The sequence below is a fragment of the Delphinus delphis genome, chromosome 4 (assembly GCF_949987515.2).
Source record: "Delphinus delphis chromosome 4, mDelDel1.2, whole genome shotgun sequence".
NCBI classification, from domain to species: domain Eukaryota; kingdom Metazoa; phylum Chordata; class Mammalia; order Artiodactyla; family Delphinidae; genus Delphinus; species Delphinus delphis.
The window spans coordinates 89,485,736-89,512,021 of NC_082686.1; the positions used below are offsets into that span (position 1 = coordinate 89,485,736).

Consider the following 26,286-nt stretch of genomic DNA (forward strand, 5'->3'; position numbering starts at 1 on the left):
CTTCAACTTTTAAATGAAATGTCCTTGATAACGTCGTAGTGAAATGTGTTCTTTGAATAATGCCTTGGGGAGAGAAAGTTGTTGTAGATTGACATAAAGAGAACATGAGAATGTACAATAATAAGAGGTTTATCAGGCAGGAGAAATATTGGGAACTGTCGAGGAAAAACATTACTGAGGTTTTCTTTCCTCACACACACAATACTTCTGACACTGCTGATCACCAAACGTGTGGTAGTTTTTTCCACACCAGTTCTCTGCAAAACCAGCTGAGTGTCCTACAATTCATTTCAGTTCTGACACTGTGTACCTGGACTTAGCATCATCTCACAAGTTAAGGGGTCAGTCCCACAGACTGCCCCCATTTCAGACGCCAGACACAAGTCCTAGGTTGTTGCTTCTGACGAACTGGCTATAAATTGGAGTTCCCATGACCCCCTTCCTGGGTTTGATAATTTGCTAGAATGGCTCATAGAACTTAGGAAACCACTCATTGACGTTTACCAGTGTATTATAAAAGGATTTGACAGAGGATACAGATGAACATCCAGATGGAAGAGATGCATAGGGCAAGGTATGGGGGAAGAGGTGAAGAGCTTCCATGCCCTCTACAGGTGCACCACCTTCCTAGTACCTTCATGCATTCAGCAGTCCAGTAGCTCTCTGAATCCCATCCTTTTGAGGATTTTATGGAGGCTTCATCATGCAGGCATGGTCAGTCCTTAACGCAGTCACCAGTCTCTCTCTCCTTGATGACAGGGTGGAGTGGAAAGTTCCAAGCTTCTAATCATGGCTTGGCCTTTTTCGTGACCAGCCCCATCCTGAAGTTATCTGGGAGCTCACTTTCTCCTCATTAGAACAAAAGACATTCCTATCACCCAGCAAATTCCCAGGAATTTAGGACCTCTGTCAGAAATCAAGATCTAACATCAAATATTAGAACGAAAGATATTCCCAGTGCTCTTATCATTAGGAAATTACAAGGATTTTAGGAGTTCTGTGCCAGGAACTGAGAGCAGATATATGTATGTATTTTTTTTCTATTATTTCACAGTATCAAATGGATCAAATGAGCTGTAAGGTCATTCTAGATATACTTTGAACGAAAGTCTGGTGTTTCTCTGTGTTCTCCTTGTATACTTAACGTCAGTCTAGGAATACATATCTGGATGTAATTGGACTTCAGGGAGATGCAGTGTCTGCCAAGTCATTCTTTATGCATAGAATTCCTTGGGGACTTGGGAGTTTGAAGCAGTTCTAGAAGTTGACTTTTGCATGTGTAGTATGGTTATAACTAGCCTGTTCTTTAACCCTTTACAATGTAAAGTCCATGGTGCTTAAATAGGCTCTGAATAAATGTTGAAGGACATTGAGAGTTTGAAGAGATAAGTGATTTTGAAAGAATAGATGTTTTATATTGGCTTGGAATGGAAAAAGTTTCTTAGAATGTGGCTGAACGGTATTCATGGCCTGAGTATTCATCATGTCCTGAATTTCTGACCAAGAACAATGGATAAAGGAAGTGAGGAAATGAAAAAAAAAAAAGTCAAAATTTATATACCTTTAAGAGATGTATAAAAGGCCATTGGTCCTAGATGACTTATTATTTTAAAATTTATTTTATTGAAGTATAGTTGATTACAATGTTTTGTTTATTTCTGCTATATAGTAAAGTAGACTTTGTTTCCTACCTTGCATGGTCTAAAAAAGCAAATTGATGGGGTCATAATGTTCAGTGGTTCTTGGTTGACATTCATCTTATACTAGCGAACCCATTCTGCTCTTCAGTACTGCTTTCTGTCCTTTGAACGAAATAGCCAGTTTTGCTCTATATTTCTCCCAATCATTGACACAGAAATCAAGCAGAATTTATTAAAGCTCCAGGTGGGATTTGCTGACTTCTTTCAATTCAGAAAATTAGTCTCTTACTAGTGGCATTCGAAGTTAGAGTGAATCATACTGTTAAAATCATTATTACTATACTAGAGAAGATGCATATTAATGGAATTTATAGAGCGCATTAAATTGGCCAGGGTAGCAGACATCAGAAAAACTGAGAGCTTACACTGCCTGTAGGGAACTTCCTGGAATGGAAAACTACAAGTTATTTCCTATTCATGTTTGTAAATTACTATTGATGTTATATCTAGAAAGAAAATAATTTTAGACTTCACACAGATATTCAGTAATCTGTATGACATTCAAAACCAAAATAAAGGTACTATTTTTTTTTTTTTGTGCGGTACGTGGGCCTCTCACTGTCGCGGCCTCTCCCGTTGCGGAGCACAGGCTCCGGACGCGCAGGCTCAGCGGCCATGGCTCACGGGCCCAGCCGCTCCGCGGCATGTGGGATCTTCCCGGACCGGGGCACGAACCCGTGTCCCCTGCATCGGCAGGCGGACTCCCAACCACTGCGCCACCAGGGAAGCCCAAAGGTACTATTTTAAAATACTGTTTAATTATGGAGAAGGCTTAATGGAAGCCTTATTAAACTTACCCATTATTTGCTATCACTTTCTGAAAGTTGCAATTCCCTGGAATTAAGTGTTGCTGTTTTAGGTAGTAGCCTCATTGCTTCTTAGCTACTGTTTGGAAGCCAGGGAGCAGGAATAAAAATGTTAGACTGATACTTCTTTAAAATGTGGACATTTGATTAATCCAATACCCACTGTAGATAATTGATAGTGATGTTAATTAAAAATGGATATTATTTCTTAGGGGCCAAAATCTTGACCACCCCTGCTTCCTTGTTTGATAATCCTCTTTTTTTTCCTCTCATTTTATATCCAATATTTAATCCAGAAGTGATACCCCATTTTCAGAATGCCAATAGCAGTCTGTTTAAAAAAAAAAAAAAAAAGAGTTCCATTTTTGTTTTTATAAAATAAACTGTGCATAGCATTCATGAAAGCACGAAGTTTTCTGCATATTTAGCTTGAGTGTATTGACTGATAGTTTATTCCAGCAAATATCTTCCATTAAAGGACAACTCAGTGTGTTTCATCACACACAAAATCTAGTAAAATAACAGTACTGTCATTAATTAAGTGCTTTTTATATCTCAGGTGCTGTTACATGCCTGATACGCATTCTCTTTTTTAGTTCTCATAACAACACCCCTATGTAGTTTTACAGATGAGAAGACAGATTTAGAGAGGTTGAATAACCAGCCTAATGTATCGTACTTAGTAAGTGGTAGAGTCACAGTATTTTTGTAGTTCTATTCTAGTTCTGTGGGTAGTTTCTTTTGCCTTAAATCCAAGAATTTGGTGAAGAATGGGTGAAGCTGGGAAATAGAAGACAGTGTGAATATTTATTGAATGAATGCACTAATGTAGTTGAATAATGGTAAAGAACTAGACATTTGTTTTTTATAATCGTGTATTGTAAAGAAATGGCTTGGCATGGGGTTATTAAATACATCTGGGAAGGAGTAGGGAATTTGGTGTGGTTAGAAGAGAGCAAGGACATAAAATATTCAAATCACTCTGAGAGGGGAAAGCAAGAAGTAAAAATGATAGGTATGAGATAGGGATATAATTTCATAGTGGCCACGGATAAACCTAGAAGTTTTGAAAATGCCTAGACAGCTTCATTATAGTAAACACGTAAAGAACATCCATATTCTTTCAGATTTTATTTCCTCCAATGTTAGAATGCCAGTAGAGCAAATTTGTCTACCTTCCTTGTCTTTCTTTCCAGGATCTTGGGGTTAGAAACTGATGATGAAAGGAGTCCCTGCCTATTCTCTGCAGTTTTTGTCTGTAGAACAACGAAGGGAAAAATAGCAAACCTTAGACCTTTGTCAGCGATTCATTCACTTTAAGCTGTTGGTAATTCTTTTTATGCAGTTGTCCTTTGCCTTCCCAGTTCCTCTAATCTGGCCTAAAGTGATCAACGGACTCAAAATCAAACCGTGAACCCTAAAAAGAACAAAACTAGGAAATGCCTTTTAAGACTAGCCATTATATTTTAAAATTTGCATCTGCATTTGTAACAGAGTGGCACTGCATTGAAATGGTTTTAAAATGGTTTGCTAAGATGTGATAGTTATGATCATGTGTTTGGGTAATACAGTATTTTAGAGCGAAGTGTGGTTGTTAAATAATTGGTCATAGTTCTTATTTTTTAGCCTTGGAACAAAAATTATATTTCCAGGATTCTGAATTTCACATATGGTGTTCATTAGACTAACATTTGTCTTCGTTCTTCCTGAAATTGATTTTGTGAGGGAGTGAAAAACAATACAGTGATGTTATTGTCATAGATTATGGTACCTGTGCAGATAAGGTCTTCATTTTAATCACCAACCCCCTTTTGTGAGAGGGGTACATTTTACCATATTTGCCATGCTTTGTTCTAAGCATTTTTCAAGATAACATATTGTATATTGAAAGGAGACAGGCATATAAAATAAGTGTCCACAGTGGTGGTAGAGCTTAGGTGGGATGTAGGTGATCTAAAATTTAGCTAGAGGTTACAGCATATCCAAAGTCATGAGGGTGTGGGAGGTTTGAGGAACTGAAAACATATTTGTGAAGTAACACCCTAGAGATAGAAAGTAATGGTGTTTGCTGATTGGTTAAGCTGTAGGAGATGAAGGAGGAGGAGGAGCCATATTTCTAGCTTGAGTGACTGGAGGATGGAGCCATACACAGAGGGAGAGAATATAAGAAGAGGAACAAGTTTGGGGTGGGAGGTGAATTAAGTTTATATATAGTAAGTTTGAAACGCTTTGGGGACATCTAGGGAGAGAGTGATGTCCAGTTGGCTTCAGGTAACTGAAAGTACTATTTTAAACAAATTAAAAAAAAATAGAGAGGCAAGAAGTTGCTATTTTTTTTATCCCATTGTCCTTAGTGGAAGGAATTTCATCAGGCTCATTGCCTCCATTGAAAAATGGCTGCTGCTTCAGGAGGCATTCTGTTAAATAATAAAGCAGAAGGAAGTGCTGCATCTGTTGTTTATTTTCAGGAAAGCAAACGCCTCCCTAGCCTCTTCCCTTGCCTTGATGGCTGCCCTCCCCAACCCCTGTTTTTTAACTTCTGAATACACATAGCATTTCAAGAACTAGTTAGTTGTATGAAATATTCTAGGTCAAAAGTATTTGGAAGCTGGGTAGGTGTGGGTGGCAAAAAAGTTGTATTTATTGGTGGGTGGACTTACACTGTCCCATGGTGGGGGTACCTGAGGTCCATACTGTACTTGACTCCATCCTATCTGCAGCAATAAGAATTTGGATATAGATCTTTTCCTCCTAAGTAAAGTGATACTTTCATTACAAATTATTTGTCGGGTTGGAGTAAGAAAACTCTTTTTGGAAACAAAGGTTTTGAAAGTGGACTCGGGACACCTAGAGGAGGAGAGTGATAAGAGTTTAACCCCTCATCTGATGTCCCTTATTCTTCCGCTTATTAGTGTCGATCTTGGTCTAATAACTTCTTTGAGCCCCAGTTAGCTTGTTTCTGAAACAGAGATAGTGATACCTACTGTACAAGTTGGTTATGAGATTTAAATGATACTGAGTGCATAAGCAGTGCAGAGTTCAGTATTCATTTTGTTACTTCTGGTAAGAAATATTGAACCTCTGGGCCTCAATTTCTTAATAAACTAGACTGCTTTACTTTCTTTAACCTTCATATCATCAAAAATAAATGCTCTATGCTATTTATAAGATACTTTTCATTTTAATTTTTTTTTTTTTTGGCTGCACCATGAAGCTTATGGGATCTTAGTTTCCTGTCCTGGCCTGTGGTAGTGAAAGCACCGAGTCCTAACTACTTGTTCTCCAGGGAATTCCCTGTAAGATATTTTTTAGTCAGTTTGGTTTTATGTCTGTGTTGCCTTTATTTTTGAGAAATCAGAGAGCCTGTTTTTTTTTGTGAGCCTAGTTCTTACTTTTTAAAAGACATCAAAGGATTTCACAGTTCAACCCAGTCATTGCTTATATAGGAGCTGAATTAGTCCCATAGAAGCTTTAAGTTACAGGCCCAAGACCACTGACATCCTAGAGGCAGAGTAGGGATAAGGACCCAGGTGTGTTGTGAGGAAAGGATTCACCGAACCTTCGTCTTTCTGTGGATAAATGACCTTGGTTTAATTTTTAGCTGTGTTTCATGTGACACATAAAGGTGGAATGTCAGCAATATTACCAGCCAATGTGGAGCATGGCAAAATGGTCCCTGACTTGTGAGTTGCATCTGGAGTGGGAGTGAATACCTGGTAGGAGGACGTGGTACATTCTTCTAACTGAGCATGTCCCTTGATGGGTTGGGTCCCCTGGAAGCTATACCCATGAGACTCTTAAAAGATGGTATTGGTTCCTCTGTGGAGCTTAAGGTTTCCAAGCCAGGGTGGCTTCCACACCCCTCTATGAATTCTTGCACCCTTTTACCTGAGCAGTCACGTGGTGGTGGTAGGAGGGAGAAGTGCAAAGACAGCAGCTCCTGGATTGCATGTTCTGCTGTCTGATACCCTGATAGGCTTTCCTGTCCTACAGCCTGCTGAGTGAACAGGTTACAGCTGTGGCCGGCTCCTCAGGGTAGTTCTTTTCATCTGATTGGTTAGCCTTGACTTGAGATCAAGAGGCCGTGAACAATGACAACAGATTTTCATCCTCTTTGATTTTCCTCAAAATATTCTTTATAAACAATTTCTGGCTTATTTCCCTTCTTACGAGGAAGAGGTAAGATCTTGTTGCCACTCCACAAATCTTACCAGCACTACCATCCCTGTCGCTGGAATCTAGAATTACATTTTAGGTATGGTAGTGGGTACAAGTTATAGAGATACTCTTATTTTTTCCAGGATTTTACAGTTGAAGTTATTGTTGTTCTACTAAAGAATATGGAACACAGTGGGAGGAGGGTGAACAAAACCAGAGACCCTTAAGCATTTGAGGACACCTTGGTTTACATCCACAGTTGTGTTTAGTTCTTTTTCCCTAGTTAAGTATTTTAAGGTGATGATGGGTAGGTAAGTGTATAAAGTACTAGGCACAGTATAGCATTTGGTGGATATTAAAAAATTGAGTCTTCTTTCTAAACTGTAGTAGGACTTAAGTGACCAGGCATTCCGTTTCAGTGACATTTTTCTGTTTTCAGTATCCTGTGCCTTGAATAAGTTTGAAGCTCTTTGATGTTAACTTTGTAAGAATGCCTGTGTGAAAGATAATTTGCCTGAACAGACTCTGGGCAGCAGTTACGAAGGTTCTCTTATTTAGCGTATCTTTTCTTTTGCATTTGATAACTTTTATGATGGCCTCCGTAATATTATAATGCTAAATATTTAAATAAACCTGTCACTTATAATGCCTAATATCTATCCTAGGAATTATAGCTTCATAATACATAGGAGATGTAGGTAAGAACAGACATTTCAGAGAAAAAATTAGAGTAATTGAAATATAAATGACCTATTTTGTGAATATGGAGGTTCTGTTTCCAGCACTAAGCTGACAGCATCAAGATAAGGCACATCTTCATACATGGTTGCCTGAATACAAAACATAGAACGTACAGTAGCTTCCTGAGGATCTCGCCACCTCTCGATTGAAATACAAACCAGTTCTGACCATCCTACTGCTACTGCAGTGTGGGCACCAGCTCCTCCTTCCCCCAGAAAACTCCTAATTCTCTCCACCCTATTTGGACTTTTTCATTTTTTAAAAAATGTGTTTTGTGTTTTTTTGTTGTTTGTTTTTTGTTTATTATTTATTTTATATATTTTTAAATTTGTTTTTTGCTGCGCCATGGCATGTGGGATCTTAGTTCCCCTACCAGGGATGGAACCTGTGCCCCCTGCTGTGGGAGTGTAGATTCATAACCTCTGGACCACCAGGGAATTCCCTTTTTCATTTTCCATAGCATTTATCGCCTTTTACATAACAATTTTAAATTCTGCTGGAATTTGAACTTTGTGAGGGCAAGGATCTTTATTTACTGATGTATTATAGTAATTTTGTTCCATTGTTAATATTTTGGATATCTAGTATAGATGTTAATATTAATGTCAACAATATATGGTAGAGATGTTAATAAAACTTTTCTTCCCCTTCTTTCTCCCCTCCCCCTCTCTTTTCCATTCTCTCCACAGTCCTGTTGTCTATTGCACGATACATCTTAGAGTAAGCTTAAAAAAAAAACAACAAAAAAACCCAAAACCTACTGTTTAACTTGGTTTAGAGATAACCATGGGTTTTAAATTACATTGCATCCTGGTCTTCTGAAGGAGAATCTGGCTTTCTCCTCAGTTTGCCTTTTCTTGAGTAACTGATGCATCTCTAATGGAGAGAGTTCATTTATAGCATGTGGATCCTTTGCTGTTGACGGAATTTTTAGTTGCTTTGGTATTAGAGAAGTGGGAGAAGATAAGAAAATTGACATTTTGTTTTAAATATAGTTCTGTCTATAGATAATTTTATGAACTAATTATTTTTAAAAAATAATTATAAATACACAGTTTACTTGTTTCTTTCCCAGATTTATCTGTGAATTATATTATGATTTAGGAGTGTTAGAAAATGTGAAAACATCTTTTGCAGTAACAGTTTAGTTCACATTATAGAAGTGATTTTTGGTGTCCAGTTATCACTAACCGTGTCAAAAAAGTAAAATACAAGATCATTTTCTCTTAATTAAAAATATGCAAAATAATTCTTCTTACTCACTAACTGGTGAACAGTAGCTAGTATTGGCAAAACTTATGGCCAACATTTTTTCTTGCTTCCATTTGCTCTGGCCAAGAGAGTTCATTTCCAGGACCACTTTGATATTTCTGTGCCTTCATTGTTCTCTTTCTTTGTTGTTGTTGTTTTTTTTTTAAATATTTCCCATTGCTATTTTTATCTCATGGTAAGTCATAAAAGTCATAAAGTTTTTTTATTTAGAACCTAAATTTTTAATCTTTCAGTACTATTCTTAACCCTTTTTTTTTCACTCTACAAGCAGTTATAAATAGCTGATATTTATTAGTATTATTTGTGTGAAAACATCTTTAGAGATTTAATAGGATTGGTGCTCTCTTGTTTTTAAATCATAGTTGTTGTTTTTTTCTTACAGTAACCCAAACTATATGTTCATACTTGCTGTGAAGCTCTCTAGTGCTCACACAGTCTCAGCAGAGTGTAGTCTTGTAGAATAGCCTCATTCTGCAGATGAGGACGCTGAGGACTTGCTCATGGTTGTAAGGGTGTGACGTGAAGGACTTGTGTTTTTAAGCAGCAAGAGTAGAAATCTTTCGTTCTTTCCATTCTGCCTCCACTGCCCTTTAAGTCTGAAGATGGCAGAGAAATCACTAGAGTTTTAATACTCTTCCTTTCTGATTGAACTTCATTATTATGTATAGTGCCATATAAGATAATATGTTTGAATGCATTGGAAAATGACCTTCCCATAGAATGGTTACATAGTTTTAGTGGAGAATGCTTGAGTAATTTATTTTTGCTTGGTCTGTTTACTTTATTTGATTAAAAAAATTTTTTTTTTAATTTTGTTTTAACGTAAAAGTGTTATGCTCTGTCCTCGATCAGTAGAATTTTGGATGGTCTTGGGCATTACTTCAGGGGCAAAAAGTGTTGCCTGTAGCCCTTTTTTTTGTATGTGTGTTTTGAATAGTTTTTGTGTAAACAGAAATACCCATTCATTTCTATATTGCCTGTGACTGCTTTGCACTATAATAGCAGAGTTGAGTGGTTATGAGAGACTTGTGTGGTCTGCAAAACCAAAAATATTTACTTTCTGGCCCTAGTGTCAACCTCTGTACCATTGCATGACAGTGAGTGGAAAGTCAGGTGGAACCTTTGTAGTATTCATATAGTCTCCGTTGGTGCTTTATTGTAATTTGGGTGGTGGGCAGGGAGAGGAGTAGTGTTTTGTATTGAAGTAAATAAATTGAATTACCTAAGAAAGGTGGTCTTCTGTCTTTTCATGACCCCCTTGGAGAGAGTGAGTGTGAAAAGTGTATATGTGTGTCCCTATTCCTGTGTTTGTGTGTCCTGAGTGGATCAGGCAGACAACACAGTGTATTTGCTGGTTTAACTGTTTCATTTTAAATTTGGTGAAATTGAAAGCAGTTTGGCAGACCAACATCAGATGGGAATTAGGCATATTTTAGAATTATGAATATGTAATTTATTTTATAATATACTCAGAATGAATTATGTTAAAAGACAGCCCTGATTTCTTAAAGGGGTGTATTTCTGACTGCCATTCTGATAGAAACATGGTAGTTAAATGAGCAATTTGTTTTAACTTACTGAAGGCAAAACATTTGTTGGTACTGTCTAGATTATACCTTAAGCTATATGTAAGGAAATACTCTTAAGACACAGAAGAGTGACTCTTCTGAATCTGAGTAGAGATAGAAATGTAATATTTTAAAATTCTGAACCTAACATCTAATTTAATGTAAATATATTTTTTCTTTTTGTGTCTAGAGTACTTCAGAATGACAGTTTCATTTCAGTAATTATCTGCTGGCATGTTCTTAATTTTTTAAAGAAGTTAAGAAGCATATTCCTTTCTATTAAAAACTGAAAGTTGAAGACTTCGTTTTGAAGAGGCTCTGCTTCAGTGTGTGTTCTTTGTCACTCCGTGTGGTCACACTGATTCAGATAACTGTCATGTTCATGCACACTGCAAATCTGTTGTAATTTAAGACTTTTATCTATCATTACTCTTTTTTGTGTGTGCATATAGTAATGCTCTTATATCAGCTCACAGAAGACAAAGCTGGACTCTACAGTCATATAGCACACAGCATAGCAGAATATGAATGGGCAATTGGTGTACTGCACGGAAGTTCGCAGCCAAGGGGACAAGTGGGTGCTGACATTCAGGCCACACTGTCAGCCAAGCCATTTCCCTGTTATTGGGACTGTGTCTTCTCAGAGGAAAGGCCTCTTTACTTATATGTATTATTTTTAAATGATTTGAATTCTGTGCCAGGCACTGTTTAGCATTTTATAAATATTAAGTTTTTCTATTCTCATAACAGTTTATTTTACAGATGAGGAAACTGAGGCACTGAGAGGTTGAGTACCTTGGCTTAGATCATCTAGCTGTAATTTCAGAGCTGTGTGATTCCACAGTTCAGGCTCTAAACTCTCTGAACTGTAATATGCCTTCTCTTTTTTTCTAATTTGTCCTGCTGGTGTCTAATTTGCACAAAGGTGCTGCAGAGGTTATTGGTGGCCCTGATAGCATACTTGAATGAGTTGGAAGGAATTGGACAGGGCACACATACAACCCTGTATCATATCGCACTGTAATAACTTCCTTGCTGAGTGATAATTCAGGTTTTGCTTAAAAATTTCCATTGATTTGTAGAACAGTTTTTCATTAGAGTGAGCAGAAAAAATATCTTTCTGTAATGTCTATCTACTACTTAGCATTTTGTGACACAAAGCTGAGTCTCATTTGGTCTTTCTGTGTCTCTTTATCTAAATGTAGGTATCAGCAATGTTCCTTTTGTGCCTTGTTAAAGGATAATTCCTGTTTTGTGGTCTGTCTGGCTCTCTTTCTGTTTGAGATGTCCTCATTATTATTGTCCTTCCTTTCCTAATTCATTTTTGGGGAGAAGGATTGAGTTTATCATTTATCTTTTGTTTCTTTTGTTAATCTTAAAATCAAATTAATAAAACTTTTACTCAATGTAGTATGTTTCCCACTCTAGTTCTGAGAATGAGAGGACTCACTCTGCAATGCTAGTGTTATTGAAAGAAGTGATCCCTCTGTGCTTTCCCCCTCCCACCCACAGCCCCATAGATTAATAATTAGACTCTGACTAGTAAAACTCCCCATCCTGCCCTTTCCTGCCACGTAGTCCAGTGGTTCTCAACCCCACTGGAATCATCTGTGGGAGCTTTTAAATTCAACGGATGTGCAGATTCTACCTTAGACCAACTAAATACAAGTGAAGGACCCACTATGTCACAGGTTAGAATCTGGAAAGGTATTTCTGTAGGACAGAATTAATCAAAGACCCAACATCCCTGACAAAGCTGTTCTCGTTTCTTCTGGGAATAGATTGTTCAGCAGAATTTTTGTGTTGTCTTAGCCTAATTAACTATTCAAATTTTTTGGTATCTTGAATCAATTATTCAACCCTTGGGAAGAGTAAATAATCTAATAAGATTTGGAATTATGTCAATTTTTTCTTCTAACTTGTTAAGTGCCAGGGTACCTACCTGTGTGGTCTTAGGCAAATTTGGAATACGGAAAGTTTAGGTTTTTTTTTCAGTCCCCTTATTTCTTAGATCCTTATGCTATTTCTATTGCCTCCTTTTACCTTTTACTTGTTTCTTCCTCCCAAACTACTTAAAAAAAAAAAAAAGATTTAGTTCCTATCAGCTTTGCCTTAAGAAGAAAACAATGTCAGATCTGTCATATTTCTAAGGCATCTTAAGTTATAAGTTGCACCATTAATTTAGTAACCGTTTTTTTTGGGGGGGGGAGGAAAAAAGAAATTAGTTACAGTTACACAATGTTGATGTTCTCACCTTTTAAAAAAGTAAATGATAATAATATATTTATTCATCTAAAAATTTTTTTTAATTGGAGTATAGTTGCTTTACAATGTTGTGTTAGTTTCTGCTGTACAACAAAGTGAATCAACTATATGTATACGTATACCCCCTCCCTCTTGAACCTCCCCCCCGCCCCACCATGCTCACCTATCTAGGTCATCACAGAGTACCTAGCTGAGCTCCCTGTGCTGTACAGCACGTTCCCACTAGCTATCTGTTTTACACATGGTAGTGTATATATGTCAATCCTAATCTCCCAATTTGTCCCACCTTCCCCTTCCCCCACTGTGTCAACATGTCTGTTCTCTACATCTGCGTGTCTATTCTTGCCCTGCTAATAGGTTCATCTATACCATTTTTCTAGATTCCACATGTATGTGTTAATATACGATATTTGTTTTTCTCTTTCTGACTTCACTCTGTATGACAGACTCTGGGTCCATTCACATCTCTACAAATGATCCAATTTCATTCCTTTTTATGGCTGAGTAATATTCCATTTCATACAGTTTTATATCACCTTTCCAGCATCACAACTTAAGTTTGAGTCTGAGCCTTTTCTCATATGCAAGTTCTCTACCATTGAAAGTTAGTGAACTGGAAGCCTTTGATGGGTGGATGTTAGTACCTAAAAATAAATTTTACTTTTAATAACACTTGAAACTGCCCAAACCAACCTTTAATTTAAAAATCTCTGTGGCTTTGTATGAGAGAGTTTATTGTTTTTAATTGCATTGCTTACTTCCTGACAGGCAAATTTTGGGGTCCTTGATAGTTTTTTGTCTTTTTCTGCACAATAGTGTTTTTTGGTATAAAGTTAATATAAAATTCAACCACATGTGATACTACCAGTGAAACTAACTCAACTGAAGTAATAATTGGATGACTAGACACCAGTGCATGTTTAAATTTTTCTTTGTGTGGGTTTGTGGTCTTGTGTATTTTTTAGTTTTAGAAAATTTGGGATCATAATATACAACTTTTAAATTCGTTTTCTCTAAACCACTTAAATAACAAAGCGAAGTGAAAATCAGAGTCAGTGATGGCAGAGTTGTGTTTGACCTGACTGTTCTGCCTCTGAGCCTGATCTCAGGGTCAGTTTTCTTAAGATAACCCTCTGTCCTAGCTCCTTCCCCCTTTTCACTCACCTCATCTTTTGGCTGCCCAGAATATTATCTGTGTATATGATTCCGTGGGAAATGAGAATAGGGTGAGGAGAGTGCGGGATATAATGCTTTAGAGCTTTGATGAATGTGTAGTATGTTACTTGAGATTGCCATGTTGTAGAAGGCAACTAACAAAGTCATTCTGTGTGAAATGGATCAGTGGAATTGAGAAGATTCATTTGAAACTTTGATTTACAAATATATTCCTTATAAAAAAGTTCCAGTTGGAGGTAATCACCATTTATTTATTGTGCTTTGAATCTTGTGCTAAGCAATTTAATTTGAACTTTATCAGTGACTTTTCTTTTGCCCCGAAGTTCACTTAACAAAAACCTTTCTAAGCAGGTTAATTATGATAGCATTGTTATGTTTTTCTCTTAATTCTTGAGATGATTTCCCCCAATTCTCCAAATTTAAAAAATTCATTTGTAACTTCTGTTCCTTAGGGATACCAGGTACACACTCTTGACTTTGTTACTGACCACTAGGTTCTAGATTAGATTATATCTCTACTATAAATTTTAAGCAAATATTTTTTTGTTTGTACTTTTCTCTAGGGAAGGGGCTCATAATCCATTAGCTTTTTTTTTCCTCTTGCATTTTATTTTATTTTTTTATACAGCAGGTTCTTATTAGGTATCTATTTTATACATATTAATGTATACCCGTCAATCCCAATCTCCCAATTCATCCCACCAACACCAGCCACCACCCACTTTCCCCCCTTGGTGTCCATACGTTTGTTCTCTACATCTGTGTGTCTATTTCTGCCTTGCAAACTGGTTTGTCTATACCATTTTTCTAGATTCCACATACATGTGTTAATATACAATATTTGTTTTTCTCTTTGTGACTTAATTCACTCTGTATGACAGTCTCTAGGTCCATCCACGTCTCTACAGATGACCCAATTTAGTTCCTTTTTACGGCTGAGTAATATTCCACTGTATATATGTATCACATCTTCTTTATCCATTCGTCTGTCGATGGACATTTAGGTTGCTTCCATGACCTGGCTATTGTGAATAGTGCTGCGTTGAACATTGGGGTGCATGTGTCTTTTTGAATTATGGTTTTCTCTGGGTATATGCCCAGTAGTAGGATTGATGGGTCCAAGGATGCTATTTTTAATTTTTTAAGGAACCTCCGTACTGTTCTCCGTAGTGGCTGTATCAATTTACATTCCTACCAACAGTGCAAGAGAGTTCCCTTTCTTCCACACCCTCTCCAGCATTTGCTGTTTGTAGATTTTCTGATGACACCCATTCTAACTGGTGTGAGGTGCTACCTCATTGTAGTTTTGATTTGCATTCCTCTAATAATCTGTGATGTTGAGTATCTTTTCATGTGCCTCTTGGCTATCTGTATGTCTTCTTTGGAGAAACGTCTGTTTAGGTCTTCTGCCCTTTTTTTTTTTTTTTTTTTTGCGGTACGCGGGCCTCTCGGTACTGCGGCCTCTCCTGTTGCGGAACACAGGCTCTGGACGCACAGGCCCAGCAGCCACGGCCCACGGGCCCAGCCGCTCTGCGGCATGTGGGATCCTCCCGGACCGGGGCACGAACCCGCATCCCCTGCATCGGCAGGCAGACTCTCAACCACTGCGCCACCAGGGAAGCCCCCTTCTGCCCATTTTTTGATTGGGTTGTTTGTTTTTTTAATATTGAGCTGCATGAGCTGTTTATATATTTTGGAGATTAATTCTTTGTCCATTGATTTGTTTGCAAACATTTTCTCCCATTCTGAGGGTTGTCTTTTCATCTTGTTTATAGTTTCCTTTGCTGTGCAAAAGCTTTGAAGTTTCATTAGGTCCCATTTGTTTATTTTTGTTTTTATTTCCATTACTCTAGGAGGTGGGTCAAGAAAGATCTTGCTGTGATTTACGTCAAAGAGTGTTCTTCCTGTGTTTTCCTCTAAGAGTTTTATAGTGTCAGGTCTTACGTTTCGATCTTTAATCCATTTTGAGTTTATTTTTGTGCATCGTGTGAGGGAGTGTTCTAATTTCATTCTTTTACATGTAGCTGTCCAGTTTTCCCAGCACCACTTATTGAAGAGACTGTCTTTTCTCCATTGTATATCCTTGCCTCCTTTGTCATAGATTAGTTGACCATAGGTGCATGGGATTATCTCTGGGCTTTCTGTCTTTTCCATTGATCTATATTTCTGTTTTTGTGTGAGTACCATATTGTCTTGATTACTGTAGCTTTGTAGTGTAGTCTGAAGTCAGGGCATCTGATTCCTCCAGCTCTGCTTTTTTCCCCTTAGGATTGTTTTGGCTATTTGGGGTCTTTTGTGTCTCCATACAAATTTTAAGATTTTTTGTTCTAAGTCTGTAAAAAAATGCCATTGGTACTTTGATAGGGATTGCATTGAATCTGTAGATTGCTTTGGATAGTATAGTCATTTTCACAATATTGATTCTTCCAGTCCAATCCATTAGCTTTTAAAAGAGATCTGTAAATCAAGTAAATTTGCCTTTGGAGACTGCAGGGTAGTATGTTTGAAGATCAGTCAAAATATACTGTTGTGCTGTTTTATAGGATTTTTGCATCTTAAAAAAATCCTAATTATGTATAGGTGGTAGATTTAGGATGATGTCTGCTGAGATAGCAGTGTCAGTTTCTTTACTGAAAGATTAATACTTCATTTAGTTTAGATAAAATGTTCTGAGATTCTAAAAGCAAAGCGTTTTGTTTGGAGACAGAACCAAAGCCTACAAACATTTATTTCATCACAAGAAGTAAAGCACATAGGTTTAGTTTATGTAGTACACCAAGTAGTTGTTCGCTGTACACATTTTATAATGTGACTAATCATAGAGTTTTTTTTTTTTTTAATGGCAAAAGATCAACCTTTATTGGCCACTTTCTGGAAGTGATATTAAAATTATTTGTATAGCCAGGCTCTCCTAAGTATTTTAAAAAAACAAAACAAGATTCACTGTTGAGTTCCTCCTTATCATTGTGATTTATTTGTGTTGTAATTCAGTATCTACTGTGTTTTATTCTCGAATATGTGTGTACCTATTCCCACACATTTAGATACTGTATCATTTTATCAATAAATGTATCTCAAGAACTGTGTATGCTCAGGGCACTGTTCTTCTGTGGTGGGACAGCAAGATGAGCAGATTAGCCCCTGGCTTGGGGAGGTCTGATAGGGGAGGCATGGTGAGAGAATAAGGCATTTCAGAGCTGTGGTTAAGAGAGACTGGTCTTTCTCTCTCAGTGGGTAAGTAATCAAGGGAGGAAGCTGATTTGGGCTGAACCTTGAAAGAGGAGGTGGACTGGATTTGTGGGCAGAGCCACAGTAGAAGGACATTTCTGGCAGAGGAATGAGCAGTGTCATGGCAACCTAAGAGTGCAGAGAACAGAGAGGGTGATATGCTGCAGTGAGAGTACAGGAGGTTGAGCAAGTGAGATTATAAAGGCAGTTGTTAAGGATACACATGGTTTTGGTTTTTGGACAGTTTGAATCACTTTAGTACAAATAGCTTTAATATATATTCTATTGGATTATCTTAAATCACCTTAGATTTTTATAATTCCTTTGTAGAATATATAATTTTATCTTTTAAAATTCAGATACTCATTTTATAAAGCTGAAGAATTGTGATGTATGCTTTAGAAATGTACTGCACAATGGCCAGGGCATAGGTAAATGGGTCGACTAGGAAAACATTAATACAGAAACCAAAATACAGCCCTGCATACGTTTTTTAAAGTTTCCAGGGAATTCCCTGGCGGTCCAGTGGTTAGGACTCCGCGTTTCCACTGCAGGGGGCATGGCTTCTATCCTTGGTTGGGGAACTAAGATCTGCAAGCCACATGGTGTGGCTGGGGGGAAAAAAATTCTCAGTTTTTCAGATTTTATTGTATGTGCAAATGGGCAGACCTGTTGATACACCATTTTCCACAGATTTATTCACCCTTCAGATCCTAGAATCAGATATTTAACCCCTTCAATATTTATTAAATCACCTTTGTGGCCTTTTCCCATTAAGGAGCTGTAGTCTTAATAGGAAACGCTGAATGAGTGAATGAATGAATGAGGAAAAGAAGGGAAGAGAAAATACGTTTAGAGAAAACTGAGATTAGAGACCTCTGTGAGAGTGATGAGAGAAGAACTCACCACAAAAAAGTAAGAGGAGAGAACCAGGGAGAGGAGGTAAAAGAAAGACTAGCAACTGGAATGATCTGATTTAATATTTCCCTAAGGTACATGTGTGTAAGTTTGTGTATGTTGTGTGTGTACACACAACAATAGTAGTGAAAACAAATATCCATTGAGGTACAGTGCGCAGTTCATTTGAGATTTTAAAAATTAAATATAATTAGTATTTAATATTGCAGTTAATTTGTACTCTCATTTGGCTGTGATGTCAGAGAGTCATGTATAACATGTGGTACATAACGGTATTCAAAAGAGTTGGGGGTTCCGTAGGGCAACAGTGGCACTCCCATTCATTCATTCTGTTTCTGGGAATTTGCCATGCATTTGAGCTTATTAATGTATGTTTGCTTGTGTTTGATGATACAGATTTGTGGATTATATTATCCAGTTTTAACCAAACCCCACAAAACAGACTAATAATATAAACATTCCTGCAAAGAAACTGAATATAAGAAACATGAATAAGAATAGGAAACAAGAAAATGGTAGAGCTGTTACTTAAACTATTAGAATAAGCTTTTCATCTGCCATGATATAATTATTTTAGAAGATGGCTGAAAAAATTGGAGATTCTCAAGAAAGATATTTGACAGACAGGCATACGTTCACTATTAGTACTGATGAGACTTACTCTGAGACTAAATTGTGGCTTGAGATAGTAGTTAATAATGATATAAAATCATCATGATTAAGAAGACATTTAAAAGTTTAGGACCTAGAATGTTATAAACAAGATTGTATCACCGTAAATATGCAAATAATTTATCTTTATTTTTTACTTCGGTTTTGTGTGTTTTAAAATGTATAAAATTCAGTAGCATATGTTAATTATTTATAAATAATTAGAATGAATGTATGCCAAACTACATAGCTTAGAGCTCAAAAATTCATGAAGAGTTTATAGTAAAATAATGGATGTTCATAATAAATGACCCTGAGTTAGACAGAGCCTGACAGTAATCTAGTTTTTATTTGAGCTCAATCATGATGTCTATAGGACATTTCCTCAGTAGGTGCTAGAAAATACCAACTAGCTCATAAATGTTTTGTGCCAGAAAGCCTTGGTGCTTGGTGCTCACTGTCTTGAACCCCAAAAGGCTGGTGGAATATCGTATGTTGATATAGCTGTCTATAATTCCAGTTATAAGTGTGTGGTGTGTTTAATAAGTATTATTTTAATTCCTAGGAATTAAAATAGGAATTATTTTAATTCCTATTATTTAATTCCTACAGCTCAACTGTCTGAAAGTTACATAGCAGCACTGAAGTTATTTAGTGTGGCCTTGGAGTTGGTAATGAGCACAAATGAGGGTTCTAGTCAATTAAAGATAAAATCAGAGACGAGCAAATTTCAAGGGATTAAATTCTTTCTGTATTTATTCAGTGTATTTGCTTAGTTATCTTTTTAGTGTTACTGACTTAATTCACCTTTTTGGTGTACGAAGAAAAGCTCTTGCATTTCTTTGTTTGGCATCAGCTTGTACTCCTGCAGAAAAATGCACTCTACGCTTGCACACGGTGGGAGTTGCCCTGGTCAGTGTTCCGAGTCGCCACTCTGACAGCGTTGTGAAAAACCACTTGTATATTTGCAAAAAAGATTCTTGGAAAATAATGTGCTGTGACTCAGCAATTGAGAAGACTGGGTAAACTCCGTAGAATATAAATTCTGAAGAGATAAGGTTTAATAAGTTTTGATTGAAATTGTTTCAAAACCAATTAGGTATTTCTCTTTATTGTATTAAACAATATATAGCATATAAGTTTATACCATTCTTTACAGCTCCTGATGATAGATTATGAACCTGCTATACTGGGCCCTATTGCAGTAGTATTTGTATGAGTTGAGTTGAATGGGGGTGAGTGCCTCCTTTATGCAAATTCATCTCTTTTGAGTCTCATTCTGTTCATTGTGTCAACCTTTTAGGAATGTTGTAAAGATTCAGTGCCTCACGTACTACACGCTCAAAACTTGCTGCTGTTTATGACAGCAGTTGCTTAGGAGGAGAAAGATACTCACTGGTTGGGACCTTAAAGACATAAATAGTATTTCATACATGTAAAATTTGGTATGGGAAATCTTTTAAACTGGATTTGTTTTAAGACACACTGAATATTTTACTTTCCTTTTTCTTAGCATCAGCAACAGCAATTTGTGATTGGCAGTACCAGACATTCAGTTGTACATCCCCACATCAATGCACTGCCAATGGTAAGAATTCCAACTACTCTTTTTGTCAGAGCTTGTTTTAATTTCTGTTTTTATTATTCTCTTATTTTTAAGAATCTGGTAAGAATTTTGAAAGTTTTTCACAGTTTGACAAAATACATGTGTTCTCAAACTGAAGAAATGTTTTAAAAAAACGTAATTTTTAAGGTACTTAAAATAATGTTTGATTATTTGGTGTTTTTTTAAAAAAGGCAAAACCTCTAATTTGAAGATTTCTATTATCTTGGCTATGGCTATCAGAATGAAAAGTGTTACTATACAGTTAAGATCTTATATTTTAACATGTGGACTATATTTTGTGAATAAAATTTTTTTCATTAAACTTAACTTAGAGTGGCAGTAATGGCTCTTGTGTTTTTGTCCATCATCTTACTAAAATAATCATATTGGATTTCTCCTAATATTTATAGTTAATGGGCAGTTAAATGGCTAAAATACTACCTGTCTTTAGTTAGTGGATAATTTTCAGGAGAACCATTCTTATTTATTTAACAAGGTCATTTAGAATCCTTTCTCTGTGGAATGAAAATGTCCACTATGTTATAGAGCAGCAAGACCACTGGACTCTGTGGGAATTGGGAGTTGCTCTCTGCTGCATATGTCTTGGATGACTTTTGGCAAGTACTTTTGTAAAATTTGGTGATAGAATTGGACTAAATTTCTAATGTTTATTCTAGCTATAGGCTAAGTGATCTCATCACTGTTCATTAGAATTCAGAATGGTTTTTTACCTTACAAAAAGTAATTCCTTATATAAATGGTATGGCCCTGTATTTGGGGCATCAATAAATAGCAGGAGAATGAGTTTTTATTTTTTTTGTTTTTTTAAAGAATTAATTGCTTAACAACAGTGTTTTCTATAGTGCATTATCAAAAATTTTAATTATTTTTACTTAAATTTTTATTTTAAATATTAAATCAGGGAGCTATAGAAGCTAAGGTTTATAGAATTTGGTGGGAAATTATAGATACATCAGTCTAAAATAAAAAGTAGTAAAAATTAACTAGAACCAGGATGAGTGAGTGAGATGGGAAAGTTATCTGTGAAAATATTCCTAGGAAATGATTCATTTTAAAGATGAACTTGTCAGTATTTCAATAAGATTTCCTCTGCCTAAACTATCTTCTGAATTCTTACTGCTGAAAAGAAAACGACCTCTCCCCCTCTCCAGCCTCCTTTTCTTCTCCCTTCCTCCTTCCCCCCAGTAGTTAATGGGGAATGTTGGGGAAAATAAGGATTTTTGTTCTGGCTTTACCTAGCACGAAGGATGACACCGTTCTTCATTAATATATGAAAATACTTGCTGGGTTCTTTATGGTACCTGGGTGACCATTAACCATCATTAAATCTTTTGTTTCTTCTGGAGCACTACACTTCCTCACGTAAGCAGCTCATCTTAGGCATTTTGAGTATCTGGCTTTTTTGAAGTTCACGTTTGAAACCTGTGCATTTTTCTTGGTTGTTGGAGTCTTAGCTATTTGTGGCACGTTTCCCCTGAGAAGTGAGTTGCACAGGCCTGTTGGGTGTCTGAGAGCCACGTGCCATGCCACTGGGTCTCTCTTCTAAGTGCCTGTCCTCAGGTGACTTTGTAATATGCCACTCACATAGCCTGCATGTCGTTTTGTTTTGTTTCAGGAGCAGCTTGTAGACTGTATTTTAAATCAGATTATCTCAAACACATTTGCCATCACAAATGTTTATGTTAGTGTTAATTCTGTATACGTGTTAGAGTGAAAGATGAAGAAGGTCAAGATTACACAAATTTGCTTATAGCCTAGCTGTGGACATCAAAGCCATTTCTACACATTTGTAATTTGTGCTAGTAAGTTTATAGATACTGGGTTCAAAATGGTGGTTTTCCCATGAGCCTGAGCAATGTAGTAGTGTTCGGGGTTAAATCTGTGCTGTGTACTATCTCACGTGTTTTTCTCTGGAAATGCCATAAGGGAATGCTTTGTGAAAAGTCACCTCTGCCACCCCCCCACACCCACTTCAACTTTGTTTTTCATATAAGAACCATGAATATTCTTTTTTTTGCCTCACTCTTCATTTGCCTAAGTGCAAGTTATTTTAACTCTCATAGCACCTTAAGTCACCATGATTTACAGCTACTTTTCAGTATAAATGTTTCATGCTACTTTCTGTAATTATCTTATTGCATTAATAGAACCCAGTGACCAGTAGGTATATATTATTATTCAGTGTGAAAAATTTTAGATGTACACTAGAGAGAATGGCATGATGAACTCTCACCCAGCTGCAGCATCACCAGCTTTGCTTCCTGTAACCACTTTGCTCCCATGTTGTTATGCCTCTTTCTTCCCCACCCCCACCCCCATTTATTTTGGAGCCAGTACGTATGTCACATGATTACATTAATGAATATTTCAGTAGGTATCGATGGAAGATGTGGGCTTTTTTTTTTTTTTTTTTTTGGCGGTACGCGGGCCTCTCACTGTTGTGGCCTCTCCCGTTGCGGCGCACAGGCTCCGGACGCACAGGCTCAGCGGCCATGGCTCACAGGCCCAGCCGCTCCGCGGCATGTGGGACCTTCCCAGACCGGGGCACGAACCCGCGTCCCCCGCATCAGCAGGCGGACTCTCAACCACTGCGCCACCAGGGAAGCCCGATGTGGGCTTTTTAAAAGTATATACTACAGTACCATTATCCCACTTTAAAAATTGACAGTAATTTTTTTATTTGAAAAGGCATTTAAATATACTTTAAAAAATTATAGTAAAAAACACATAATGTAAAATTTACCATGTTAACCATTTTTAAGTGTACAGTTAGTACACTTAAGTGTAGTGTTAACTATATTCACATTGTTGTACAACAGATCTCTAAAAACTTTTTATCTTGCAAAACTCTTTACTCTTTGAACAAAATCTCCTATTTCTTCCTCTCCTTAGCCGCCGTCAACAATCACTTTACATTTTGTTTTCATGAGTTTGACGTCTTTAAGTATCTTATATAAGTGGAATTATACTGTATTTGTCTTTTGTGACTGGCTTATTTAACTTAGAGTAATGTTCTCTAGGTTTGTCTGTGTTGTATCTTATGACAGGATTTTCTGCTCTTTAAAAGGTGGAATTTTTGTACATATATATCATTTTCTTTATTCATCTATCAATGAACATTTGGGTTACTTCCAACTTTGGCTGTGGTGACAAATGCTGCAGTGAACATGAAAGTGCAAATATCTCTTTAAGATCCTGCTTTCAATTCTTTTGGATAAATATCTAGAAGTGAGATTGCTGGGTCATATGATAATTCTAGTTTTAATTTTTTGAGGAAGCTCCATACGCGTTTCCAAAGTGGCTGCACCATTTTACATTCCCAACACTAATGATTTCTCTACATTCTTGCCAGTACCTGTTATTTTCTGTGAGAGTTTTTGGCTGTTGTGAGGGTTGGTTTGTTTCATTTTGGGGTAGTGAGCACTCTAATAATGGGTGTGAGGTGAAGACAGTAATTTCTTAATATCACCATATATCCTTTTAGTTTGAGCTTTTACAGATTGACAACAAAGTCCATACATTACATTTGGTTGCTACGTACAGCTTATGCTTTACCTCTTTATTATATTTTCCTTTTTATTTGTCTTGCAGGGTTTCCTCGTTCTGTATTTTGTTAATTGCATCCCTGTAGTAAAATGCCTCTCTTTCCCTTGAATTTTTTAATTTAAAAGATTAATCTAATTCAGGTTTTTTTTTTTTTTGCATTATTTTGGGGTGGGGGTAGGATGGCAGAATATTTTTTAGGTGGTACTAAGTAATTCCATGAAGAGGCATATAATATTTGCTTGTCTCTGTTTGTGATATTAGGTGACCATTGATGATCATTGCCTAGATCATCTCTCACTATTTATTATCTGTAATATTTCTATAAAGAGAAACTTCCTTCATCAGATATTTGGTTACTCTGTGGCACAGTTTGCACCGGAAAGGCATACCAAATTCTTGATTCTTCCCTTTATTTACCAATTTTCTACATCTGTAACTCTATTTCTGTTTCGAAGATAAGTTTATTTTCCAATTTTCAAAGTGCTAAGTTGTTTCCTAGAATGCTGGTAAAAGTAGACCAACAAAGACTTTTTAAAAAGTGTCTCTGTGAGCTTGGGGATTTAAATATTTGATATGTTATTGCATTGTAGTTTTTATTCTTATTCTTAGGATACTCAGATTGTCTTGGCCAAAGGAGCCTTTTTAAATTGACTTCTGAATGTTTTTGACACAACTCTAGTAGTCTCTGCTAGCGTCCTTGCTTTTTGACATAACAAGATGTTCCTGAGCTCATCTTGCACATGTTCTTCCTTAGTCCCCAAATCAGCTGTGTCTCCAGAAAGTCCAGTTCCTTTTAGTGAAAGCAGTATGTAGAGCCACAGTCTAGTGCTAAGGGTATTCGTTGTTTCTGGATGTCTGGTATGTCTGTGATATATCTGATAAAAATGTTGGATTTTAATTTTTCAAACTTAAATTCTTTGATTTCAATATTTCCGTCCTTTCTCATGCTGAAAAATCTTTTTCTAATGGTATTTATATAAACTTGTTTCTTTTGTATATTTATATTATGTATAATGTTATATATATTTAACATATAAATGTATAAAACAATATATTATTTAAAGGTATAAAATATAGAATATGTAAGATGTAAATATGTAAATATATAAAATAAATATGAAATTATTGTACATAATATAATTTGTATCTTTATAAATATATTTTTATATATTTAAACCAGTACCACCAATATGATTACTGAAAACTGCTTTTTCTTTGGCCCATGACCCACTGGGGGTTTACATTCACAGTACTTTGAAGTACTCAAAGTAAATCCACTTGTATGATTTTTCTACCAACTTAGTACAGAATCAGGTCCATTTGTTTCGTTGTATTTTTAATTTTTAGGATTTTAAAATATTGATTTAATCTTATAATTTTATAGAAAACATTGATATTACTTCAAAGTGAAGTATGTACTTAGTTTCTTCTTCCCCTTATAGGTAACCAAGTTTAACTAGGTTGCTACTTTTAAAAATAAGCAAACCTATGTGTATATATATACACTGAACATTTTGGAGATCACCTTATAGTGGTGTATAGAGTTAGTCCTCATTCTTTTTAATAGCTGTGGAGTAGTCCATTACATAGATGTAGCTTAGCTGTTTCACGAATGGCAGTTTTAGGTATGAGCATAAATGTTCATGTAATTTTGAGGCAGTTTGCCAAATTCTTTTCTGTAGGTTTTATGCCATCTTATATTATTTCCAGTAATGTATGAGGGTGTCTGTTTTCCCACTTGTAAACAGTGTATAGTCAGAACTTTTTGGATATATACATATTTAATCTGATAGTTGAGAAATGGTGTCTCAATGTAGCTCTAATTTGCATCTTATGTGTTTTAGAACAATTTGTATGTTTTTTTTCTTTGAACTGTTCCAAAGGTAGATTCTCATTTTCAAGAAATGTCTATCAACTTTGTTGACCAATCCCTTTAGGCCTCCTCTTTTCTCTTGTTCTAATTCTACAGTTATCCCACAGCTTCTAAAACTTAATTTGGTTTAACAACAAGATTTTCCTGCTAAGAATAGAACCTCGCTGACCAGTTGTTTGAGGTTTGATTTCCGTGGAATCAGACCCTCGATTATAACCATTTTATTTGAAAGCTGAACCCAGGAAGTTCCTGTGGGGAAATGAGAAAAGGAAGAAAGGAGGCCAGTACAAGATGCCTTTGAGTAAGTTAATATGTTAGACTGTTGGGACTCACATCTTGTGGGGACCTCTGGGAGCCAGTATGTAGAACATGCCTCTCAGCTCTTCCACTCATGGGTCAAGAAAGTTGGGGTACTTTGTCCACCAACTCTATTCCTTATTGGTTGAGTTATGCTTTGGGAAGGGCAGGGCATCAGCTCCTTAGAACTTCCCCTCTGACCTAACTGTGGCCAGAGATGACCTTCAGGTGTTTGCAGTAAGAAGCTGCCTAGTTCCTAAGGAAAACTGAGTGATCAGGGGTTATGGGCTGGACACTGCCAGCCTCTGTTGCATCGATGAATATTCTAGTCTACTGGCAACTATATTTCTCAGTGTAAATTAGTAAATCATTCTTCTCATTCATAAATTGCTCTAGTGTATTTTGTTAACATCTGTTCTCCTAGAACTTGATTATCCCAAGAGAACAGATAAAAGTAAAT

At 36.5% G+C, this 26,286-nt stretch overlaps 1 protein-coding gene across 4 annotated transcripts in view; it reads left to right on the plus strand.

The window, feature by feature from the left end:
• TBL1XR1 (TBL1X/Y related 1) overlaps nucleotides 1-26,286 on the plus strand; it is a 188,412-nt gene that overhangs the window by 76,720 nt on the left and 85,406 nt on the right. For all 4 annotated transcript variants that reach the window (XM_060011112.1, XM_060011110.1, XM_060011113.1 and 1 more), the window contains exon 2: nucleotides 19,997-20,071. The gene's annotated coding sequence lies outside the window, so the exon portion shown is untranslated. The remainder of the gene's footprint in view (nucleotides 1-19,996; nucleotides 20,072-26,286) is intronic.